Genomic DNA, 25,485 nt, shown 5'->3' on the forward strand with positions numbered 1-25,485 from the left:
ACTGTTTTAGGAAAAGCCATGACCCCCATATTGTTTTCCTTCTCCCATCTCTGAAGCTGCTTTCCTAAGCAGGGCCGAGGCCTCCTCCCCCAGCATCCATGCCCCAGGCTGTGGATCCCAGGCTGTGGGGAAAGGCTATTGCTAAAAATGGGTCAAAATAACTTGATTCATAGCCACCATTTATGACAAGCAGTTAGGCCCGCTCACCCAACCATTTCAAGTCCAACATAGGTTGCTTCACACCTTGTTTTCACCGGAACCTCGCCTCTCACTGTTGTGGCTGTTCTGTGAAGGCATCCGATGGAGCCGGGGCTGTTGTGTTCCTTCTTCCTTCCTGTTTCCCAGCCCATCCTTCTGGGGCAGAGGAGCAACCACCTCCAAGCCAGTTAGCTTGGTTCTGCTGGGTGGACACTGGTGGTCCCTGTGGAACCAATGCCGAGATGGTGAGCAAATGCATACCTCTCTCTCTTCACTCCCCCTGAAAAAAAAACAGTGAAGGGGCTCCATAGAGAAGCACATGAATTCCTGAATGCCTTCCAGATGAGCTCATTTTGGAGAGGGAACAGGTAACTATCGGTAGACAATGTCTGCTGATTTTTGCCTGCCCACATCAGAGCTCCCTTCCCTGTTGGGGGAGATCCACAAGTGTGTGGTCTTAGAGAGGGGCAGACAGTCCTCTAAGCCTGTGTGTGATGCAGACTCAGCCCCTGGGATGCTCATGCTCTGGGCTTTGACCCTCAAGGGACAGACAGACAGCTAGAGGTGACGTGATAGGGTCAAGAGTCAGCAATCCACGGGACCAGTAGCAGCATCTACACTGGTGTCCTAACCAGACTGTCTGTGACCGGGCTCTCAGCTGCTGGACCTCCCTTGGGTGTACCCTGCCCATTTCACTGAACCTGGTTTGCCAGGCTTCTAGTTAGTTCTCTGAATCACCCAATATCCTTTCCCATCAGCTCATTAAGAAGGCTGAGTTCCTGCTGTTGGCACAAGAGCACTCCCAGGTAAAACCTGCAGGTTGTCAGGGCTCACCCTTGCTGTCATTGCTCCCTTTCCTTGTGCCCTGGTGAGTACGGAGACCCAGTCAGAGATGTGATGACTCTGTGCTAAAGGGTGTAAACCAGGATCTTCCTCTGGAGCTACCTCGTCCCATGGTTCCCAAAACTGTACTGCTTTCTAAAAACTAGAAGTACAGGACCCTCCAGGGGCCTCATACAGGATTGCACTCCCCATGATGGGAGAATCAGCGGCCAAAGAAATACAAGTAGCAGCGATGAGTGTCACTTCCGGGAGGAACTGGTGTGAAAAGCCAGCTCATAATCACCACGTTCCCCCTCCTTACCCCCATCACAGAGGTCAGACACACTCCAGATAGTGGCCACTCTGTCAGTCTGGAACCTGTGATAAGGACAAGTCATGTGAGAGTTCCTAGCTAACCCAAGGTGATCATTTGAAATGAGTAAGCAAAAAAGAAACTTCCCTTATGTCAAGTCAGGAGAAGTTAGGGTTGTTTGTTACTGTCACAGAACCTACCCGATCCTGATGGATACACCAGCCCTGTCCCAGACCTCCTGGATCTGAACCACCGTGGGAGCCTGGACTGAAGCACTTTCCACGTCCCATTAACACAGTTGTGATTCTGGTGATGGGCCAGATTTGGAGCTGCCCGCATTTGTTCCACACAAATTCTGAGGGCTGGCTCTGACCAGCCTCAGAATGGAGACTGGTGTGGCTTGAATGGTGGGCTGGAGAGCATAGCCTGGAGCCCCAAGCTGACATTCCTGCATATTGACATATTGATGCATATTATGCAGCCAAATGGTAATTTGAAAAATTGTCTATAATTTCAAAATAAGAGAAAACTGTTAAATTCAAGATTGTATTGATACTCTGACCCCAGCAACAAATATATACGTGTGTGTGCATATATATATACACATATATATGTATGTATAGACACACGCAGAATAAGAGAGGGCAAAACATAACAAAATCATGGAATGGACTTAGGAATTATTTTTCTTTCATTTTTCATTGTTCTTGAAGTGGCAACACTTTAATGAACAAAAGAACCCCCAGAATGAGATGTTTGGGGTTAATATGGAAAGGAAAGCATGAGGAGGGGGAGCCCTGGGTGGCTCAGCGGTTTGGCACCTGCCTTTGGCCGGGAGTCCCGGGATCGAGTCCCGCGTCAGGCTCCCTGCATGGAGCCTGCTTCTCCCTCCTCCTGTGTCTCTGCCTCTCTCTGTCTCTCTGTGTCTATCATAAATAAAAATAAATAAATAAATCTTTAAAAAAAAGGAAAGCATAAGGAGCTACTGAATGTTCTGGAGGAAGGGTGGGGTGGGGGGGAGAAAAGGAAAAGGGATAAAAGTACTATTTAAGGGGGATTCCTGGGTGGCACAGCGGTTTGGCGCCTGCCTTTGGCCCAGGGCGCGATCCTGGAGACACAGGATCGAATCCCACATCGGGCTCCCGGTGCATGGAAATGCTTCTCCCTCTGCCTGCGTGTCTGCCTCTGTCTCTCATAAATAAAAAAAATCTTTAAAAAAGAAAAAAAAAAGGAGCGAAGGGGAGCAGCAGAGCCGGGCGAAGAGGCTGGGCACCGTCCCAGGAGGGATGGCAAGGCCCAGCAGCGCCGTGGAAGGACGGGAGGACGGCAGGGACCCCGGCGCCCGCGGCCTCAGGGCGCCCCTGCACCGCACTGCCCCCCAGCGGCCGGAGCCGGGAAGCGCGTCTAGGCCGCGGGGCCGCTCAGCGGGTCCCGGGAGCGCGTGGGAGCGGGAGGCGGAGCTCCGCGACCGCAGGGCCCGCGCCTCCACCGAGCGTGGCGACTCGGGGCAACCCTGTCCCCGGCGCCCGCCCGTGAGGCCCGGGGGTGCGAGGCCCGCAGCGCGCAGGCGGGGGAGCGAGGCCAGGTGTTCGGGAAGAGCAGCGGGGGAGGTGAGGCCCACAGGTGAGCCGAGGGGAGCGGTTTACCTTCACCTCCTTCATTCAGCCTGTGTCCCCCTCCCTGAAGGTCATCCCGTGGCTCCATGATCCCAGGGATCCCAGGGGGTGTCACACAGGGAGAAAGGAAGGTAGCAGGATCACATTGGCACTTGAAAAAGGGACTCCTCTGTCCCTTCCTTATTGGTTCATTAGACAGGGTGCCAGGGACGGTGTGCCAGGCTGGGGTCCCCAGGTGCCCGCATACACCCCCCACCCCCTCCTGATGCAGCGTGGAAGGAAGCCACCCACCCGCCCACATGCTGAGCCAGAGAATCTTGGCCCTGAGATACACAGACACTCAAGGGATCTTTACCTCTGGGCCAGCAAAGATTGTGCGGGAAGACTGGGCGCAAACCAACTGTGGCACCATCCCTGTGCTCGCCCCTCAGGGGCTGGTCCAAGACCTGGGGAGCCTCAGAGAGGCCAGCGGGGGTGAGGCCTGGAAAGCAGTGAACTCTCATTGCATAGCCAGGCCCAGGAAGCAGGTGACCCTCAAAAAGTAGGATTTACATAATGGTGGCTCTCTTTTAAAATATATATATGTATATATTATTTATTTATTTATTCGTGAGAGACACAGAGAGAGGCAGAGGCAGAGAGAGAAGCAGGCTCCTGTAGGGAAACTGATGTGGGACTGGATCCCGCGACCGGGGGATCACGACCTGAGCTGAAGGCAGGCGCTCAACCACTGACCCATCCAGGCACCCCCAAAATGATGGCTCTTAATATTAATTTATTGATTAACAAATAACTGAATAACTAAATAACTAAATAACTAAATAAATGGCTGAAGGCAGACGCTCAACCCTGGCCCCAACTTTGGGTGGAAGTGTTTTGATTCCCACCTTTGACTTCTTTGGGAGCAGCCACCTCTGTGGGGGTTCGGGGACTCCCCACCCCTTATACACCACTTAGCATGAGCTCTTCTATGCTTTACACTGACCTTCGCAGGCAGCAGCTGGAGCCTGGTTGGTGTGAGCAGGTCAGCGGCCTTCTTGTTTAGCACCAGCGGCATGTTGATCCGTCACAGCCTTAAGGACTAAATATTATTATGTCCCCATTTTATTTATTTATTTATTTTTATGTATGTATGATAGTCACAGAGAGAGAGAGAGAGGCAGAGACACAGGCAGAGGGAGAAGCAGGCTCCATGCACCGGGAGCCCGATGTGGGATTCGATCTCGGGTCTCCAGGATCGCGCCCTGGGCCAAAGGCAGGCGCTAAACCGCTGCGCCACCCAGGGATCCCTATATCCCCATTTTCTAGATGAGGAAATGGAAGCACAGAAGAGGCACCCCGCAGTCGCACAGGTGAGGCAGCACTGGCAGGAGTAGAAGGTTGGCTCCCCAGTCTCTGTTCTTAACCACATGCTACGCCGCCCCACCTTTGTGCTGATCACACAAGGATGCCCAAAACTACTTTGGGGAGCATTTTACCTTTCACCACCCTCTATCCCATTCACCACCTCCATTCAATGACCTCCCTGAAGGTCATTTTATGTCTACATAATCCCAATTAAATAGTGACTCTGGAAGGGCCCCTCTGCCTTCTCCTCTGGAACCTCCTTCCCCATCTGCTCAGAGTCCCAGCGTTTGCCACAGTGTCTGTGTTTTCTGAGGATCCATGGGTGCAGAGTCCCCACTAGGACTAATGGGAGGCCCAGCCTCTGATCTGGGGCCAGATCTTGATTGAGGAGTCAAGAAAAACTCCAGTCTGTTCCTTTTTCTTGCTATCAGTGTGGTCAGCTAGGTTTTTGTGTTTTTTTTTTTTTAATTGTGTGAGTTGCCACACATTGGGAGTCATGAAAACAATTTAGTACATCTCAAACCGCATTTTATTTAAATCGAGTAAAATAAAATTTTACTTAAGTGAAATTGAACAAAGTAAAATTTAAATTAAATTGAATAAAATTGAAATATTGGGTGCGTTTCATGTACTATGGCTAAAAATTGTTTCAGGGATATTTGTTTTAGCTGCGTGCACCTGTGTGTGTGTGTGTGTGTGTGTGTGTGTGTGCACGTGCACGTGCACTTGGCTGATATGAAATGTTTCTCACCATGAGTGCAGTCAGAAAGATTAAAGAGCCACATGTCTAAATGTTTCCCCTTTTGCTTTTCCAACACTTATTTGCAGCAGTTTTTCAACTGGAAAAGTAAAAGTGAGTTTCAATCAGCTGGTCTACACTTCCCGTGCAGGAGCAGAGGAGCCACACAGATGATGGCCCAGCTCACGCTCCCCTGACCTGCTTAACTCGAGCACTTAAACCCTGAGGCCTGTCAGTGAATTACATTGTTTGAATTAACACACCTTGTTGGAGGCCAAACTCAGCTATACTTTCCCAGTGGATATTTGTCATTCAAATCCTATTATAAAATACATATTTTAAAAACCCAGTTTAGGGCACCTGGGTGGCTCAGTGGTTGAGCATCTTCCTTTGGCTCAGGTCGTGATTCTGGGGTCCTGGGATTGAGTCCTGCATCGGGCTCCCCACAGGAGGCTTGCTTTTCCTTCTGCCTATGTCTCTGCCTCTCTCTGTGTCTCTCATGAATGAATAAATAAAATCCTTTTTTAATTAATTAATTAATTAATTTAAAAACCCAGTTTATGAATTTGCCATTTATTCTTCCCTGATCCTCTCCAGCCAGTCCTGGCATAGTTTACTGGGCTTCCTCCCCGTATCCCAGATACAAATGCACGGGGGTGTGGGTGGGAGAGTGGTGTGGGCACCACTCACCAGCCCGGAACCAGCAGGCCTGGTTTGGCTGCTCCCAGGGAGCCCCTCCCACCACGCCCACCTCCACTAGCAAGACCCCCAAGAGCATCCCAGACCCTGGGATCACAGGGATTCCCGGTGCTGAAGCCAGATAAACACTCACACACCTGTAACACATTCCTCTTTCCTCGACAAACCTGATACCGCTGAGCCACCTTCTGGGCAGGGTGGATTGTATCTCTGTTTTTGTTTTTTTCAAGAAGCAGATCTTAAGAAGTCAGAGAGAGTGGAATGCAAATTCAGACAGCCTGGACTCTCTCATCCCAGATCTTCTGCTTATGAAATAATGCCTTTGGGCAAATTGTTGAACCAGTTCAAGCTCCAGCAGCCTCATCTGTAACACGGAGGATGCCGATGACACCTGTGTGGGCAGGTGACTCTGAGGAGCCAATGAAGTGATACAGGTAAGGCATGTTAGCCCCATACTGAGCATACAGTAAGTGCTCACTGTGTATCACCTGCCACTGTCATGGTGGTTATGATTATTACAATGTATTATTTATCATTACAGCACCCTGGGCAGCCCCAGAGTGGCCAGAGATCTGAGAGCCACACAGGCCCCTCCTGGTTAACCCCAGCGTCTATTTCTCCGACCCTCCACTGCCCTCCCCACTATCAGGCCTCTGGCTTCCCGCAGGGCCCCTTGCCTGCCCCCTGTCTCACCTGGCCATGGCCACGACCTGCAGCTGCACTTCCTCCATTCCAAGGCTGGCTTTTTGAGGGATGCTGGGTCCTCAGTCCTCACCACAGACTGAACAAGACCCGGGTTCGAGGCCTCACTTTGCTGCTTCCCTTTAGGAGGCATAGCTGTTTGCTTGGAGTGAATGAGGATGGGCTGGGGGGAGGGTCGTGCCAGTGAGGCAAGGCCCAGGGCTTGAGGTATGTGGCAGCGGATGCTCACAGCAGGCCAGGGAAGGAACTGGGACTGGGGGTGGGGTGGGGGTGGAACTGGAGGCAGGCTCTCAACCCATGACCATCTCCTGTGGGGCTCAAGGGAGCCTGGAGGGGAAAAGGGACACACAGTGGGAGCAGGGCCTCAGATCAAGGGCACTGAGGTCAACACCCAGACACGTGAACCGGGCAGGACTTATTTTCATGAGAAAAGGTTGGATGCACACCCAGGTGATTGATGGGTTGCCATGTCTGGAATCCATACGGGGACAGTCTGTGAGCACTGTGCCAACAGATAGGCTGCAGTGGTCAACCTGGATTCCCTCTTGCCCCGGGAGGCTATGTAGGGAGGGGCTGTTGGCCACCTGGGGCTTCTTGGCTCTGCTGGAGGGAAGCCAGGGAGGCAGAGACATGGGAAGTGGGGTCTGGGGTTTTGAGGACATCCCCTGAGCCTCCTTTAACTCTTCCAGAACATGGGAAAGGAATGTCCCCAATAGGCAGGTTCCTGGTGTGTCATAAGATGAATATAAGAAGTAGTTGGGAGCAAGCTAAACTAATGTTCTTCTATTATCATTACTGTCGCTGGTGTAGGCGCACAATCTCCTCTCAAGCTAAGGACTTTACTAAAATTCATTTACAATATAAAAATGATGCAACAAGTTGGGGAATCCACTCTCTGAAATCAGAGAGTGCGTCTGAGCAGGAATGGCCCTGAGGATCAGCCCAGTCTTGGTGACAATGAGTATCCCTGTGGGAGGTGAGGGAAGAGAGTTATCTTGGTTCAAAACTGGTGACGAAACAGGGCTTTGAATGTTTCTGAACTAGGTGCCTGCCCACCTCAGTGCTGGGCGGATGTCCAGGCATGGTGCCACCATGATTGGGGGCCCCTGACCTGGGACATCCCTGCTCTGAGCCAATCCTGAGGGTGCCTGGGGAAGGCCTTTGGTCAATGTGGGCAGAGTACTAGCCTGGGGTTAAATGAGCCACAGCAGCCGCATCAGGCCAGCACTCCCTTTATATCTGAAGAGATTTGGGGGCTTTGCAGTTTTCACATCCACTCAAGCCTTTCATCCTCTCAACAAATCAGTCCAATTATTATCCCTTTTTTAACCGAATAGAAAAACAGGACTCAGAGTGATTTGCCTAAGGGCACACAGCAAGCTAATGGCCAAGTTGGGCCTAGAACTCAAATGCTGGGGTCCAGATCTGTCCAACCTCCCCATGCGTTTGGAGGCGCAGTGGCCCAGCACTGGGGCAGGAGCCAGGATCAGACCCAGGCTATGGCCCAGGAGCACAAGGCACCAGACAGAAACCGGCGGTTCTGAGCCTGAAGACACATGGACAATGTCTCAGGGGATGAAAACAATGTCTGGTCATAGCCTACAGGACATAAGTCCTTTCCTTTTTATAGATTTCTGTATTTTTTAAAAAGATTTAATTATTTATTCGTGACAGACACAGAGAGAGGCAGAGACACAGGCAGAGGGAGAGCAGGCTCCCTGCGGGGAGCCTGATGCAGGACTTGATCCCTGAACCCCAGGATCACACCCTGAGCCAAAGGCAGATGCTCAACTGCTGAGCCACCCAGACATCCCTAGTTTTCTGTATTGATCAGAATTTTTGCATAAACAAGTTTCACATTCATAATCAGAGAAAATAATCATTATTTTTCTGGGCATGGAGCAGGTGGAAATCTGTAGACAACCACATTAGGGGACTTTGCACAACGACAAATGCTCTCATGGGCGGGTCTCTGGTCTCATAATACCTGAGCCCCCCAGTGCTCTTTTTCCAATGATGGTTTCTTGAGTTCCAGCTTGCAGTTTTCTGGGCACAGTCCACTTTTTTTTTTTTTTTTAACAAACACAGCCACCCTCCCCTGTCCTTCAAGGGTTTTCCAGCAACCCTCTGCACTCAGTTCCTTGGCAGACGATTAGGGGATCACATGGCTGAGTGAGTGGCATTTTCTGAATCATGGAATGGAAAGAAACACTACACACAAAAGCTGCACACAGGGCCTCTGTTTCGAGCCTGGATGACAACACAGCGTGGGAAGTGATTCATCCCAGCCCGCCTGGCATGTGTGCTGGCCAGCGGAGGGTGTGCAGCTCCGGGCTCATCTTCTGTGGTGACTAATGGGGTTTCTCACCCAGAGGGCAGCCCCAAGTGCCTCCCACACACACCAGGGCCCAGGCCACCAGAGGCTGCTCGAGAGGTGTCTGGGGAGGTCACAGACAACAGGGCAGAGGTGCAAATGATGGAATATCCAGGATAGGGGAATAAGAGAAAGGAATTAGGCAGACAGATGTGGGGAGAATATGGTCAACCTCTCCTGAAAGCCAGGAAGCAGGCTCCAACTTTTTCAATCCACCTCCCAGAAACACAGCCCAGGGCCCTGCAGGCACAGGAGACATGAGCTCATCAATGCCAGGGTGGGCTTCATAACTAATGAACATGCTTATGAAGACTTTACGGAGTCCAGGCATGGTCTAAGTCCTTGGCGTGTCCTATCCCACTTCATCCTCCCAACAGCCCTATGAGAACATCGGTGAAGCCGTTTTGCAGATGAGGAAATTCTGCACAGAAACATGAAATGGCTTGCCCGAGGTCATGCACTCACTAAGGAGAATTCTCGCCCCAGGCATCCTGTCCCTGTCCTGCATCTGTGTGCAGAGCTCCTCTTGTCGGCCAGATGCTGCCCTTCACCTACATTGTCCAATTTAACCTGCACAACAATACAAAGAAGGTATTATTCCCATTTTTAAACATGGGAAAACTGAGGCTCAGAGAGGTGAAGTGTGTTGCCCAAAGTCACACAGCTGGTAAGTGGCGATGGGCTCACCCATGTCTGCCTCACTCCAAAGCCCTTGATGGGTTTCATGACATCTGTGTTCTCATCTTCTGGGACTGTGTCCCTCTTCTCTGAGTCTCCAGCATGCCCACCCGTGGTTTGTATAGGTTAAACCTTGACTCAAGAGTAGGATCCTCTTGGTTGTTTCACACAAGGGGCCTCCCTTGTTGGAGAGGGAAGAGAGAGGGGATGCCCAAGAGCTAAAGGGACAGTGTCCCCAGGGTGGGCTTGGAGGGTTTTGTGCAGGTGGGAAAGGATGAGGGAGGTGAAGCAGAGCTGCTGGCCACCAGGTCCAGTGGGTCTTTCCTGGCTCTGTATCAAAATCCCCTTTTAGAAAACATAAGTTAGCAGTGGTAGAGATTTGGGTGGAGGTTGGGGGTGACTCCAAGGAACAGCTAGGGCTGAGAGGTGCTCATCACACCCACTGCTGTTCTTTGCCCTGTGGACAACCTCTCTTTGGGGTCAGCCAGGAACTAGCAGGTTCATATGGGACCTGAAACTCCGAGGCCACAAGCCAATATATAGCCAGTCCATTGCCTTTGTTGTTACTTATTGTTGATGTCTTTAAGCAAGGAGTGCATTCTCCGGTTTGCCTCAAGCCCCACTATCCCCTATTGTCTTATACCCGGGCACTCGCTTGGGCAAGTTACAGGGTTACTGCAGCTCCTGGTGACACTGGAGTTTGAGACCCTTAAGGCAGAAAGTAATTTAGTGTCAACATTTCACCTGGGGGGGGGGGGAACCTTGTCCTTCCTTGACCAAAATGAGGACCCTGAGGCCCTGTAAAGTTATAGTCAGGCCCCCAGTGGGCAGCTGCTCCTGGAAGGGAGTCTGTTGTAGCTGGAGCAAAACCCAGAATTTATTATAGTCTCCCCTTCTTGGGGGCCTGGACTTTTCCCCGTTTTAGTTTACTATTGCTGCTGTACAAATTACGGTGTGGTGGCTTAAAACGATGCCAGTTTATTATCTTACAGTTCTGGAGGCCAGATCTCACCAGGCTAAACCAGTCTTACCAGGCTAAACTCAAGGTGTCTGCAGGACTGAGTCTGCAGGACACTCACATTGTCACTCCTACCTCGGCTTCTGTCACTTGTACCACTGTTGGACCCTCCTGCCTCTCTTGTACAAAGACCCTGTGATTACATCTAGGGCCCATGCAGAAAATCCAGAATAATCTCCCCACCTCAGGATCCTTCACTTAATCACGTCTGCAAAGTCTCTTTTGCCATACTCACAGATTCCGGGGATCAGGATGGGAACATCACTGTGGGGCCATTATTCTGTCCACCCCACCCCCTATTACAGGAGGGCTGGGAATCGTGTTCAGAGGGTGGCAAGAGCAGGGCTTTTGGAGGGTGGGCATTCTGAGCCCTCCCAGCCTGGATGGACTGCAATGTGGTCCCACCTGTCCTAATCCCAAGGTACAAGCACCCCACCCTGGTGGTCATCCGAGCACAGGCCTAGGCAGCACACTAATGAGCTTTGTACCCCATGGCCAATCTCTGTCCCTGCCTGTCTCCTCTGTTACCTGTTACCCTCAGCTGTATACCTCCCCAGCTCCTCCCAAAGGGGAGCACATCCTAAAAATCCAGCCCCAGGATTACAGAGGTGAGTAAGGCAGGTGTCATCATCATTCCCAACATAAAGATGGGGAAACTGAGGCTCAGAGCATCCAGCCCTGTCTTGGGCAGTTCTGGCAAGCACAGGAGGCACATGCAAAATGCGGGCCTAAGAGGTTCAAGAAAAGACCACACAGAAGCACGGGCAGGTCAGAGGTCAGCGAGGGCTGCTGGGCACCCAGAGCCAGCAAAGCTGCCCTAGGCCTGATGGGACGAGCAAGGGGTTCAGTTTCCAGAATCTGGTGTGTGCTGTAGCTGTAGGGGCAGACAGCCCATGCAAAATGGGGACCTTCGGGAGAGGAATCAGCCACTGCCACACCCCAGCCCAGCAAAGAGGGAGGCCGGGCTGTAGCCTCTAGGACCTCACTCTCCTCTCATCTAGCCAAGCCAGAGGAGGAGGGAGCCCACTGGTGCAGCTTTGAGCCGGCCTCCTGGGGCTCAGAGTGAGGCTGGAGGGATGGGGTGGTAAGCTGAAGCGATGATGGAGAACAGCTCACCATCCTCCTCAAGGTCACACAGCCAGCGTGGAGCTGGCTTTACGCTGGCCCTTACTCACCCAGAGGAAGAGATTTGGGCATAGAGAGAGACACCTGGGGATGGTTTGACCTTTGCCTTTCAACTCATTTCATGCTGCTGAGTCCTCACTCCCACCTCCCCACCAATGCCCACCCCACACCCACCCAAGAACACCACCTCTGGATTCAGGTTGCCCACCCAACCCCACTGATGGGGGTGAGCTCAGTTTATCCCAACTGGACTCCACTTCAGCCAGAACCAAGCATAGCTGTAAAGCTAACTCTGAAGTGAATAATTTATAAAAACCTACATCGCAGTGAACTGGCTTGAGATTACCACTTGCTTTGGGTCATCTCAGTCCCTGATGCCACTCACCGAACACCAAGCCCTGAGCTCTTTGTTTCACATGCTTGGGGGAAGAGTCGAGGCTGTCACATGGAAATATACATCTGCTGACACACCCACAGGCATAAGGACACGTTAATTCACATCCTTGGCTTTCCCAAGTGAGGGATGATTGGGCCTGGCTTCAAAGTGGCCAGAGGCCATTGGTGGAGAGGGAGGAGAACCTTCCTTCTCATGTGTTTCTTGTTCCCATTATTCTTCCCCACAAGCATGGAGGACTTCAGTAATACAAAGACGTTCCCAAGGTGCCTGTGGGCAGGGCAGCCCTGGGAGTACGTGCAGCCTGGGACTCACTGTTCTCCTGACCCCTGGTTCTCTGTGATGTTCTCTGAGTGGACAAGCGAGAATGTAGGACTGGGGTGGGGACGGGGGCAGACCTCACAAGGTCTGCATATCCACAGCTCCCCTCCTGGGACCTGCCAATCTGTTACTTCCCATTCCGTTACAGGTCACTCCAACTGCCATGAGCCACTCCCGATGTGCCACCTGCTTCCTTCCCCTCTCTCAGGAGGCATCCTTCACCCTGCCACTGACGTGAGCTTCTCCTGTGTCCGAAACTCCCCCTTTTCCGGACCTCCCACTCAGGTAGTGGTCCGGGACCCCACAGGCCACATCTTGCCCTGCTTCTACTGGTGGGGGAAGGCAGGGAGGTTAGTTTAGTCGGTTGGAGGGTGGAAGTGAAAATTGCTATCGTGAGGCTGACTCTGAAGGCCCAGTGTTATGCCTACTGTCCCCAAAGGCCCTGGAGCCCTCTCAGGGTGTCTAGGGACACTCACTTCATTTTTAACAAAACTCCTAAAAGCAGGGCACCTTCAGTGGTTGAGCATCTGCCTTTGGCTCAGGTCATGATCCCAGGGTCCTGGGACCGAGTCCCGCATCAGGCTCCCCACAGGAAGCCTCTTATCCCTCTGCCTGTGTCTCTGCCTCTTTCATGAATAAATAAATAAAATCTTTAATAAAAAAAAAAAACTCCTAAGAGCCCAACTGTACCAAGAATGGTGGATGTGGCCGTGCTCTCCCAAATGTATCCCTGCCCACAACTGATCTGGTGACTCTCCAGGTCCCGTAAAGCTCAGCTCAGAAGCATCAGTCCAGGAGCTGCTCCAAATGCCTGCTGTCCTCACAGGTTCTCAACCCCAATCATCCTCCTGGAAGCTGCAATAACCCGGGGCAAGAGCTCCCCAGAAGGCCACCTCCCCTCCCACACACATGGCTGGGAGCCCAGTGAACCAGAGGTAGAGAGTGGGCAGGATGCCGAGCTCCCTGCGTGGGCCAGGCTCAGGTAGGGCAGGCACTGATTGTAAGGCTGGCGTGCAAAGCTCAGTCTCAGAATCCCCCTCCCCAGCTCAGTTCAGGAGCCTTCTTACCCTCACACTTCCTTCTTCTTCGATGCAGGAAAGCCCTCATCCCCCTAGAAGCAGGCATCAGCCATTAGTCACTTGAGGCCACTCCTCAGCAGTCCTTGACTGGACCCAAGTCCTCCTCTGAGCTCTAGGCTCAGAGCTTCCTAAACAAGGTTTGACTGTGAACTCTGTTTAACCTGCTTCTGGAACAGGCTGGGTCAGGCCTCCACCCTTTCCTGTCTTGTGGCAAGCAAGGGGCACATCAGACCAGGGCTGTCCCTAAGCGTGAGAAGGCTGTGGTGTACCTTACGGAAGAGATACGTGTAGAAGACAAGCCGCATTGTCACACAGAGCAAGGTTCTAGGTCTGCCGGTAGCTTGTATCTTCTGGGGCCCACTCCGTAGGCTGGGCCTGCTGCTCCTTCTGCCCCATCCCCGTCCCTGCTTCAGCTGGTCCTGGGCAGCAAGCGGGGGGCAGGGCAAACAAGAGTGTCTGAGGGGGAGGGGGGGTGTTCAGTGATGTGTCAGCTCTAGGTGGGAGGGGGGTGTCCCAACTCCCCTGAGATCCTGTTCTGGAGGTGAGAGCAGCACAAGGTTTGGCCTCGGCTTCAGCTCTAACATGGGCCCAGCTGTACACCCCCCTCTTGGAAATGTCCTCAGAGCTGCTGGAGGCCCTCAGGCCCATGCCCGTGACCTTAGAGGTTGTCCATGACACACTGGGCAGCAAGTGGAGGGAGGCTTGGGGCTCCAGAATGTCCCTTCCCTGGCCTGTCCTCACGGACCTCCTCTCTACTCCCCCTTCCCATCTCCATCCCCAGATGCCTGGGCTCCTTCCCTACTAGAAAGCCTAACCCTGGCTGTCACCCCACCTCACAAAAGACAGACCTCTCCCACTGCCTGCCCAGCACACCTGAGACCTTGCTGGAGGACCCCCCACCCCCGCCCCATCCACTGCATTTCAGGGCCCCAGGCCAAGGCCCCAGGCCCCGTGCGGAACCTGGCTGCGGTGTGAGTGGGGGTCTGTGGTGAGGGCTGGGTCAGTGCCCTGCGATGCCACCATTTTCCCTAACTAGGCAGGATGGGCCTCTGTGACCTAGGCTGAGGACCAACCTACCGAACATGATTTCTGCAGGGAAACCAAATTCTGAATCCTGAGCCAGCAGCTTGCAGAGACGTGGAAGTCCAGGATCTGTGGTGCTTTGGGTGTGAGGGGAGGGCAGCATTATAGCGCAGATCCCACGGGGGCTGCTCGGCTGGCTTCGAGGCCCTCTGTGGACACAGCCCAGGCTGTTCTCCCAACCCTCCGGAGCACCCCCTCACCTGCTGTCCTCTGCACCTTCTAGCACCCCCTTCCCACCTCCCCTGCCAGTTGCCTTCAGATGCAGCACTTCTCTGGGCAAACGGAGCTATAAAGACAGCGGATCCTCACTATTCATGGATTCCCTCTGCAGATTTACCTGCTCGCTAAAACTCGTCACCCCCCAAATCAATCCTCGGGGCTCTTTTGTGGTCATGCGTGGCCAACACGCAGAATGGCGAAAATCTGAGTTGCCCTTCTGGACACTCCCAGCCGAGGGCACTAGATGACGCGCCCAGGCTGGGAATAAGGGTCCTTTTCACAGTCTCAGCAGGGACGTGGTTTTCTGTTTGGGTTTTTTCTATTTTTGTGATTCCGTTGGTGATTACACCAGGGCGGTGCTGCAGGGCTGTGTGGTGCTGCCAAGCACAAGACGGCTGTGGTAGGCGCTGCGGAGAAAAGGGGGAGTGTTCGGCAGCTTCGGGCAGGCACGAATTACAGGGTCCTGGGCCGTGGGTGCAGCATTAAGGAATCGCAATACGTGTGACAGAGTCTCTCGACCAAAACGCACATAAAACAAGGTTATTGATTGAAAAGTGCGTGTCCAGAGGCTGCAGGAACCCAACGCTGTGTATCCCCAGGGGCAAAGGTTCAGAAGGTGCTCACTCACTATGAAGAGACTATATGGGACGCCCGGGGGGCTCAGCGGTTTAGTGCCTACCGTCGGCCCAGGCCATGATCCTGGAGACCCAGGATCGAGTCCCACATTGGGCTCCTGCAGGGAGCCTGCTTCTCCCTCTATGTCTCTCTCTCTCTCTCTCTCTCTCTCTCTGTGTGTGTGTGTGTCTCATGAATAAATGAATAAAATTTAAAAAAAAGAAGAAGAGATGCAGGGTCTGGGTGGGAGCCACTGTTTCGACGCCTCGAGGCACCGTGTGAAACCTGCTGGGTTTGGACAGTCAGGGTGGCCATCTCGAAACAACCTTCCATCCAACTGGGAGGTGATGCATGCGTAGCACCATGTGGGGAGCAGAACATAGGACTGACCAGGTGTTAGGGCTCTGAAGACTCTTTGACCTCAGGTAAGTCATGTGATACTCAGGGACTCGGTTTCCCCACCCATAACACGAAGATAATAGAACTGACACCTGGCTGGATTTGCTCTGAGGGTCAGATGTGTCTTGTGAGCTCGGATACCAGGACTCCACTGGTGTCTTTTGAGAAAGAATTCATCCCAAGGGAAAAAGCAGATGGTCTTGGCCAAGACTAGCACATTCCCAGGGAGGAAAAGGAGGAAGGACAACTTGGAGAACCAGTCGGTGTTGGCCACTTACGTTGGCTTCTAGCCTGGCCCTAAGGACTTGCACCTGAGGGGACTACCATGAAGGCCGCTTGCCTAAGAACCTTGGTGAGACCCAGGGAGCCCAAAGCCACCAGCATTGGAACCGACATATGGCCCCGGGCAGAGGCAGAGTGTCTCCCCTCAAGGAAGGGTGCCGTGTACCATGGCCACCTGGCTCACCCTGTAGGAGCTGGTACCCACATGGGCAGTATCCCACCCACCCCATCCTTCTCCCACAACCACTTGATGCAGCACCTTCTGAGGGAGCTGAGGGAGGCACAAAAGCCCAAGAAAGACTGTTAACTCCTGTTCACATGACCTTTTTTTCAATAATTTTTTTTTTAGATTTTATTTATTTATTCATGATAGACAGAGAGAGAGAGAGAGAGAGAGAGAGAGAGAGAGAGAGAGAGGCAGAGACACAGGCAGAGGAGAAGCAGGCTCCATGCCAGGAGCCCGACGTGGGACTCGATCCCGGGTCTCCAGGATCACGCCCCGGGCCAAAGGCAGGCACCAAACCGCTGAGCCACCCAGGGATCCCCTCATGTGACCTTTTTATTTTCCCTCCAGATTACACAGCTAGGGAGACGGGGGTCCCAGATGCTTGACAATCAGCTGGGCTGGTAGCTATGAAAGATTTTGAAGAGGTGCCAAAAGAGCCAGACAACGCAAGGGCTTTTTATATCGGTCCTTTCAGAAACACCCCCTGGCAGGGTGGCGGCCCTCATGAGCCGGAGCTGCGTGGGTCCTTCGGGTGCATCTCTGCAGTGAGGCCAGGCCTGGTGGAGGACGTGTGCCCGGAATGTCCCTCCTCTCCCAGAAGCTCGATACCCAGGCCAGCCGGTGTTTACCCACACCACCTGCCTGCTCTTTCTGTCAACAGGGGTATATTTTTCACAGTGGTTTTTTTTGCTGCTTTGGGTTGAGAAACTGAATCTCCCCAGTCACCTCCATCAATGGGAGCTGCTCCCGGGACGGTGCTGCTACGTGGCAGGTCCTCGGTGTCTAAATGCTGGGTTCCTCTTCCTTCCTTCCCCTTCCCCTTAGATTCCACCTCCTGGGCTTTTCTGGTGGCAAGTCAAGTTACTGCAGGAAGAGCTTTTATTGGCAAGAAAGACACGAATGGGAAACAGAAACTCTTGACGAGCTGAGGCAGCAGCCTCTGTCCCTCCCGGAAAGGCCCCAGAGTCAGTCTGTCCTCCGTCTCCCAGCTCTGCCCAGCTTCCCTCTACCCCTGCTCGGAGTCCTGCTGGCATCGGCCACCTAGCTCAAGAACTCCCCCCTCAGTGCCCTCAGCTAGCTCAGCTTCTATGATCCGTTGGAACTTTCCAACACGGGAACCGAATAGTCCACCTCTTCAGGGCACGGTTGCTGGCTGGCCAACCCCATGGGGCTGCTGCAGGGGCGGGTGACCGCGTGCCTCAGCTCTACGGCAGATCTTCTGGAGCCCTCTGCTCTGGCCTGGGCTTGAGACACGACCACATCACACTAACAGAGGGACATCCAGAACAACCACCCCTTCCCCAAACTTCACAGGACACTGGGAGCCATAGAGAAGCCTGCGGCCTGGTCTCCTGGGAGTGCTCTGTGGACAGGACAGGCCGGGGGTGGGCGTGGGGGGGTAGGAAGGTGCAGTGCAGCAAGGAGACAGGGGAGGGGTGAGGTGTGCCAGAGACACCTGGACCTGAGACGGCACTTTTCCCCTTTTTCCTCACTGTCCCCTCTCCCGGAGATGCAGAGGCCTGCACTGGGGCTGAGAACAGACTCTGACCTCTCTCGGGACAACGTGGCCCTTCTTTCTCAGGGGATGTCAATGACTAATCACCTGCAGGGTTTTGCTCTTCTTCCCTGAGTCCACTCTGGCACGAAAGGCTCCCAGAGGCCAGAAGATGGTTTGGGCCCCCTGACACTGATGTCAGAGAATGCTACAAATGTGTCACACAGGTGGCATGGAAGCACCACCCTGCCCCTGCCCCCCACCCCGGGCGAGGCAATAACAAGAAGCATTTGGAATTTTGAAAACTTAGAAACAGGGGCGCACCCAGGCCTCAAAGGTGGGGGCACGTGCCTGCAGGTGTTGACATCTCTGGGGTGGGTGAGGGGGTGACAAAGCTTCCCAGGTGTTAGAGTGGGAGGTAAGGAGGGGGCGGCAGGTGTCCCCTCCAGCTTTCCAGCGCCCTCTAGCGCCTCCTACTGGCACCCACCAACAGGCAGCAGCTGGCAAAACCACAAGTGGTTTGAAGCCGCACAGAAGGGAGGTGAGAAGAAAGATGGGCACACCGGTGAGCTGGAGATGGGGTCAGCTCCCATGCACCTGTGTGTGTGTGTGTGTGTGTGTGTGTGTGCACGCACACGCAGACCATAAGCTCCCTCCCTGCCAACAGACTGTGAGTCCTGCCCCGTGGGTGTCAGAGCTGTCAGCAAACCTCAAGGCTCTGGCTGCCGGGGACTTCTCTGTTCTGAACTGCCAGCCCCTGGGCCCCATACCCTCTCGCCCCAAACAGGCCCTGCGTGGAGATCTGTCCAAAGGAAGCTCCAAACCCTTCATCTCTGGAGGGATCCAGCAGAGAAATGTTATAATGCCTGCCCCACTGTCCTGCACGAGGATCCCAGGAGCTCAGAGAAAAGTACCCTCTGGGCTACCTTGCTCAGCACCTAGTAAACACAGAGGAAATCCTTCACCGATGGAAGGTACAAGCTAAAAATGCAGCATCACCTCCTTAGATCTTCGCAGCCCGCTCTAATTAGGGCCCCCTGCCACCCTGTTGTTCTCCATCACCGTGCGTTGTCATTCTCATCAGAGCACGTGTCATGAAGCGCAGTTCTATTTTTCATTATCGTGTGTTTATTGCCTGCCTCCTCTAGACAGCAGACTCGCAAGGGCAGGGCCATGCGGCTTCCTTCACCACCACAGGCCTGGGACCTCGCCCAGTGCCTGGCACACAGTAGGTCTCAATAAGCGTAGGTGAAATGCATCACCTCAAAAATATAAAATGGTTCCAGATGGCGTGCCTGCGTGGCTCAGTCGGTTAAGCATCTGATTTTGGCTTGGGTCATGATCTCATGGTCATGAGATCGAGTCCCACCTCGGGCTCCACAGTCAGCCTGGGATCTGCTTAGGATTCTCTCTCCCTCTGCCATTCTCCCTACCATTTGCATGCTCTCGCTCTCTCTCTCTTTAAAAAAAAAATGGTTCTAGATGAATTGTGGTAAACCAGTGGGTGAATTGGCGATGAATTGGCAATATTTGTGACAAAACTCTCCAAGAAGAATGCTGTAGAAGGCAATCACCCTCCGTTGACAGGATGGCAGGCAGGAGAATTGCTGGGCCTTCCGTGTGGTTTCTGTTGTGCCTCTGCCCTGCTGTACACCCAGGAGGATTAGGGCCTCACCCTCCCTCATCAGGACTTCGCCTCTGGAACCCCAGATGGCCTCATTGAATGCTGGAGCTGGAGGGACTCCGTGGATTCGAGGATAGCTCCCCATCATGATCACCTGGGGAACATCTAAAAACACGACTCTGTGGATCCTGCCACCAGTTCCTGACTCTTTCAGGCCCGTAATTCAGTGTAGCAAGGTGGGTCTCCAGAAGCGTGAGCCTGAGCCCTGACTGCCGGGCACTGTGTGCTTGGGAAGGTTACTTACCCTCTCTGTGCCTCGATTTCTTCACTTATAAAATGGGAACGATGACCCCAACCTCAGAGGTTTGCTGTGAGGATCAATGTGACATACCTAAGGCTCCTGTTGCAATGGCTGACCCGGTAAATACTGAATAAGAGCAGCTCTTCCTGTGCTTATCGTCTCACGGCGAGGTAGCGAGGTAGCGGCTGCTGTGGGGTGAGCCTCCAGGCCTCCCGACCCGGACCCGGGGTCCTTTGCAATACGTCACTCCGGTGCGCACACGGCATTCCCCCTGAGGCCAGACTCGGCTGGGAGGACAGACGGCCCGGTCCTGGGCCCGGACCCAGGAGCCCCGTGGAGGGGAGCCTCGCACCTGAGACCAAGAGCGGCCGAGCCCCGCGGCCAGAGGGCTGGAGGGCTCTGCCCCGGGGCCTTGAGAAGCCCTCTGGCTGCTCCCCTTAGCCTGTCGCTGTGGAAATATTGGGAACCCAAAATAGAAGTTCTTGAGGAGAGCTTAATCCTCTGGGCTTTAGGGAAACAGCTGCTGGGGAGCGCTGCGAATCACCCACCAGGAGGCACTGTCGCCCCGTGCAAGTGGCCACGGGCGGGCCAGAAGTTTCCATGAAAATCCCAGCATCCCTCAGCAACCTCCTGCTCCAGCTTTTTTTTTTTTTTTTAAAGATTTTATTTATTTATTCATGAGAGACACACAGAGAGAGAGAGAGAGAGGCAGAGACACAGGCAGAGGGAGAAGCAGGCTCCGTGCAGGGAGCCCGACGTGGGACTCGATCCCGGGTCTCCAGGATCAGGCCCTGGGCTGAAGGCGGCGCTAAACCGCTGGGCCGCCCGGACTGCCCCCCACCACCCCCCACCACCCCCGTCCCAGCTTTGTCACACTCGGGACCCTGTGGCTAGGGTCCCCGCAGATCACCAGCTCCTGGGGTAGGGAAACCGCTTTGCCGCTCAAGCCACTGTTCTCCTCGGAGACCCTTGAGAGCCCGGCCAGTCCTCACATTTACCTTCCTGGCTTCTTCCCCGACCCCAGCCCCAAGACCGCACACAGTGGGCACGAAGTACACCTACGGCGGCCGGGTGAACGGCTGTGTGAGATCTGGGGACAGTCACACACTGTGGAAAGGAGACTGCCCGAGCTTCACGGGGCCGGGAGCCAGTCTGAGGGTTCCTGCTGACAGCTAAGGGGAAGGTCATGGCTAAACGGGAAGAGGGGCCGAGAGGGCTCAGGCAGGCGGGAAAGGGACAGGTGTCTTTCTGGGACCCAGCTAGTGAGAGCCGCCCAATGCTGACGGCAAACCCTGAGGTCAGGGCGTAGGGCAGGAGCCCCAGGAATACGGGGCTCGAGCCCAAGCGGCCCCCAGCCATGGCTCGGCTCCCTCCGCGTGGGCGCTGCTGCCCGCGTGGCTTGTTCGCCTCTCCTGCTCTCCGGGGTGCTCGCGGCTGCCACTGTCAGGCTGTGGGCTCCTCCTGGGTCACCCAGCCTCCCTCTGGGGTGATGCCATGGGGCTCAGCATCCTGATCCTGTTACCACACATCCTTGGCCCAAAGGAGTCTCTTTCGAGAGAACCTCAAGGATTTCCGAGTCTCTGCCACCAGGCCAGCCCGCCGCCTCCCACTTCCACCTGCCCTGGGCCGGGCCTCGCCTCGCGGGCTCGATGTTCAGGTGGAACGAGTCGGAGTGGGAGGAACCCAGGATGGAAGGAAGACTGGTGCTGCGGTCCCAGCTCCAGGCCCCGGCTGCTATCAGAGGGCTGGTTTCTCTGGCCCATGCGTGCTCCTCCCGAGACCCAGTTTGTCACACGTAGAACGTTAACACCTCCTTCCAGAAGGTCAAATGAAGTAGCAAGTGAGTGGTGCTGGCTCGGGGCTCGTGCCTACTAGCTCACGACATGCCACATCTGCTACGTCACCAACAGAGCAGGGGACGCTAGCAAGGGGCCTGCAGCCAGTGAGTGGGCAGAGGAGGCAGGAGGCAGTGGCAGCGGGAGGGGCGGGTAGACGCGTGGGCTTGCCCGAGTCGAGGTGACCACAGCTGGCAGGACACCGCAAAGTCAATGTCCCGGGAGGAGGGGGAATGAGAGGGCGGCCAAAGGCTGGCTCAGTCACCCGCAGGGAAGACACAGCTGCAGCATGATGGCCAGGCCGGCCCCCATACCCCCTTGCCCAGGGCCACGGCCACCAACCACCCTGGAAACCTTGGGCTCCCCATCCAGACACCTCAGCACCCCAGCGGCTCACTCCGGGTCCTGCCTTCCCCCTTTTACTCTCAGAGCTGGGATCCCCCCTCAGGGGGGCCTCCCCTAGAGCCCAGCCTCCTGCAGACTGCAGCTCACGCTGGCCTCACCCTTTGGCAGTGCTTTTCTGTTGCCTTCCCTGGCACCCTCGGCAGCTCCTGCCCCACGCCCCCCCCCCGACTCCCACACCCCAGGTGCCTCCAGAACCTCAGTCCGTGGAGCCCCAGGGCCTGTACTCATCCTAGAGGGGAGCTAGGTGGTGACAAGAGCAAAGCTCAGGCAGGGCTGGGGCGGAGCAGCGGGGAGGGCTGCCAAGACCCAAGCTGTGAGCCCAGCTGGAGGGTTGGGGGAGGACCCGGGACCCGGGGGCCGAAGGCTTGGGCAGAGACCCAGACACTCCAGGTGAGGCCGGGGACAAGCTTGGCACCATGGACACACCTGGTAGGAGCCTCGTGGTGGGAGCCTCATCTGGACAGGGCAGGGCGGCCAGCGGAGGACCTCACTGACCCCACAGGGAGGGGACAGAGGCAACAACACGGGGAATGACAGTGATGCATGGTAGGGCAGATGGGCAGCTCCTCCAACTCATTTTTTTCCCTTTGGGCCTTGGAGCAGGTGGTCCCCAGGAAGCCGAGAGAGGAGGAGAGGCCGCTCAGATGGCCCCCTGCCCGGCCCAGTCCGGAGAGCGACCAGTCGGAGTGGGCTTCCCCCCCCCCCCCCCCCGGCCTCAAGGCTCTCCAAGGCTGTCCGTGCTGGTTACCATCTGCTGTGGTGGTTGCCAGGGGAACCACTTACTATTTTTGTTCATTGCCCACATGAGGAGGCTTTGGAAAGGCTCAGGCATGGTTGGTCCAGGAGTGATCCTGGAGGTGATGCCCAGCGGGCTCTACTGGGGACCTTGGTGAGGGGTGGGAAGTTGTTGTGGTACCCCAGGATGGGGCCCAGAGTGCAGACCTGTGTCCCCGAGTGGCGAAGGAGGGGGGCCGCCAAGGAGAGGGGTACCCCACCTGTGGGAGAACGGACCCATTCTCTCATTCACTCATCAAGCACAGGAGCTGCTGGGCATTCATTGTGCCAGGCGGTGAAGGGACGGACACACAGTAACACACAGTTCTGGGGCAGCAGGACCAGTGCTGCCAGGGGTGCGGGCTGCCATCTTGGCAGGGAGGGGTCGGGGAAGGCTTCCTTGATGAGGTGATACCTAAGCCAAGATAAGGTTTTGTAGGGGATGCGGGCAAGAGGAAAGTCATGGGGTAGGCAGTTAGCTGGAAGAGCATTCGAGGCAGAAGGAACAGCATGTGCAAGGGCCCAGGGGACATTGTAAGTACGGCATCTTCTGGAACTGAAGTCACCTGACTTCTAGAATGCGAGGTATGGCCCAACCCCAGGGGAAGTGAATGGCAAGCAGGCACCCAGACCATCAGCTGAGGTAGGAGGTGGTGCACCACAGTGGGTACACCCCAGTACACCTGATACTAGGCCTCTGGCAGGGAGACTGCAGTCCAGGCATTGCTCCTGGGGGAGGTGGGCAGGTTTCCCCACTGCCCTTGGGACTCTGGGAGAATCTCCAGGCCATCTGAGAAACCAAAGAGCCTGACGTGTGGGAGGGAGATGCCATAAGGGGAGCTGGGTTACTGCTCAAAGTTCTGGGCTGAGCAGCAAGTGGCCGGGGAGGGGAAGCGAGCATGCTGAAACCTGTCACCCTGACTTCTTCCACCCAGCCTGCTCCCAAGACCCTGGACGCATAACTGAAGATTTCTTCTGCTGTTGGTCTGTGAAACCTGCTGGGAAGTCCAAGAAGCGTTGAGTCCTGAGGTGGCGGTGGAATGGAATGGAAGGGGAAGAAACCGAGAAAATGGGCACCCACCGGGTATTACAGTCTGCTCGGCCCATTACAGCACGACACATCCAGTGCTAGCACCAGTCTTGTGAAATGGGAATTTGGGCTTTCATTTTAAACATTAGGAAACTGAGGTTCTGAAAAGCTAAATAACTTGTCCGGGATTATGGAGGCAGTAAGCATTGATACCGAGACTCATACCCACGTCAGTCTGACTCTAAAACCTGTCCCTCTCCGCAAGAGAAATGCAATGTACTGCCCACCTGCTATGTGTCAGGCATCAAGCTAAACACTGGAAACCTGGAAAGATGCAGGTTCTTCTGTAAGAACCTAATGAGATCATGTGCAAGGGACCCGTAGTAGATTGTATTTCCCCAAATCGGCCTGGTGTCCCTTGACCTGGGCGGGACTTTGTGGCTGCCATGGTGAGTGGGAAGTGACACTGCCTGACGCTAGAGGTGGGGTCATAAAAGGAGGCACAGCCCAGCCACCCAGCCATGAGAAGTCACGCGTGGAGAGGAGTGAGTGGAACTCCCTGCCAATAACCGGCTCCACCCGCTGGACACGTAAGCGAGCCAGCCTTCGTCATTCCAGCAGAGGCCCCAGCAGCAGGGTGGACAAGCATTCCCACCCACTGGGACCTCCCAGAGTCACTGACCCACAGAATCTCAGAGCACCAGGAACAGCCGTTTCATAACAGTAAGTCCCGGGGGGAATCACTTATACAGCTATAGTCACGGGAATGAGACTTTGTAAACTGTACAGTGCTTACACGTGGAAGATGTTACTGGTAAACCTGAGTTTGGCGTAAGGCGATTGTGTTGGTGTCTGAGGAAGTAAGCTTGTGTCTTGCCCTGGGTTCTACCCCCACTGGGTAGGGGCTTGTATGCAGGGACACACATGTGGGACATGATCCATGGGCTCCGGCTCAGGACACTGGGGAGAATGACACGGGGAAGGAAGCTCAGCCAGTTCAAGGGAGGGTTACTGAGCTGATTACCACTGTGTGCAGGAGGTGCTTCCTCGGGAGCCTGCAGAATGAGCCTGGGGTGTGGCAGTGGTCTGCGGACTCCAGCCCCTCTTGGCCGAGGGTTGTTCCTGGGGGATGTTCACTGCTCCTTGCCCTTGCCGGTTGGAATGCCCTAGGGTGGCTCAGAGGGCTCGCTTGGCACAGGAGCCCAGGGAAGAAAATGCTGAACTTGGCGCTGAGAGATTACACCACGTGGGCCGGGCTGACAGGCAGCGAATTAGAGCACAAAAGGTGAGTGGCATGTCCATGGTATTAAATAAGTCTGGAGGCGGCGCTTACGTGTGATGTCCTGGGTGGATGCCTCGGCCCAGCCAACTTCCCCACAGCCCGGGAGGCAGCCTGCCTGGCCTCTTTGGAAAAGCCTGTGCGGTTGCAGGCCTGCTTAAAGCAAGCCTTTGTGCCCTCAAAGCAGAGACCTTTCAGAGCTGGGCCCTGTAGGTGGTCTCTAGAAATTACAGGGATCCTTGGGGGAGGCCCGGGGTCTGGGCACTCACTGCCTGGTGGAGACTGGGCTCCAGGCATGGATTTCCAGCTTTAGGCCCTTGTAGAAGCAACCGCAAGAACCGACAGTCCCCCCAGCAGGCCATGCTCTTTGGAGACAGGGGCTCTGAGAAGTAGCCTTTTGAAGGCAGCCAATGCAGAGGGTGAGGTTGCTTATTCAGACCCTTAGCTTTTCTCCTAGAAGCTAATGATGTGGTGAGGAGCACCCCCACCCACA

General features: G+C 54.8%; 1 long non-coding RNA gene across 1 annotated transcript; it reads left to right on the plus strand.

Moving 5' to 3' along the window:
* Nucleotides 1–2,802: 2,802 nt before the first annotated feature.
* Nucleotides 2,803–12,950, plus strand: LOC121500488. Its single transcript, XR_005990396.1, has 3 exons — nt 2,803–2,956; nt 5,965–6,168; nt 12,495–12,950. It is a non-coding gene; the product is annotated as an uncharacterized LOC121500488 (long non-coding RNA).
* The last annotated feature ends 12,535 nt before the right edge of the window (nt 12,951–25,485 follow it).

The sequence above is a fragment of the Vulpes lagopus genome, chromosome 1 (genome assembly GCF_018345385.1).
Source record: "Vulpes lagopus strain Blue_001 chromosome 1, ASM1834538v1, whole genome shotgun sequence".
NCBI classification, from domain to species: Eukaryota; Metazoa; Chordata; class Mammalia; order Carnivora; family Canidae; genus Vulpes; species Vulpes lagopus.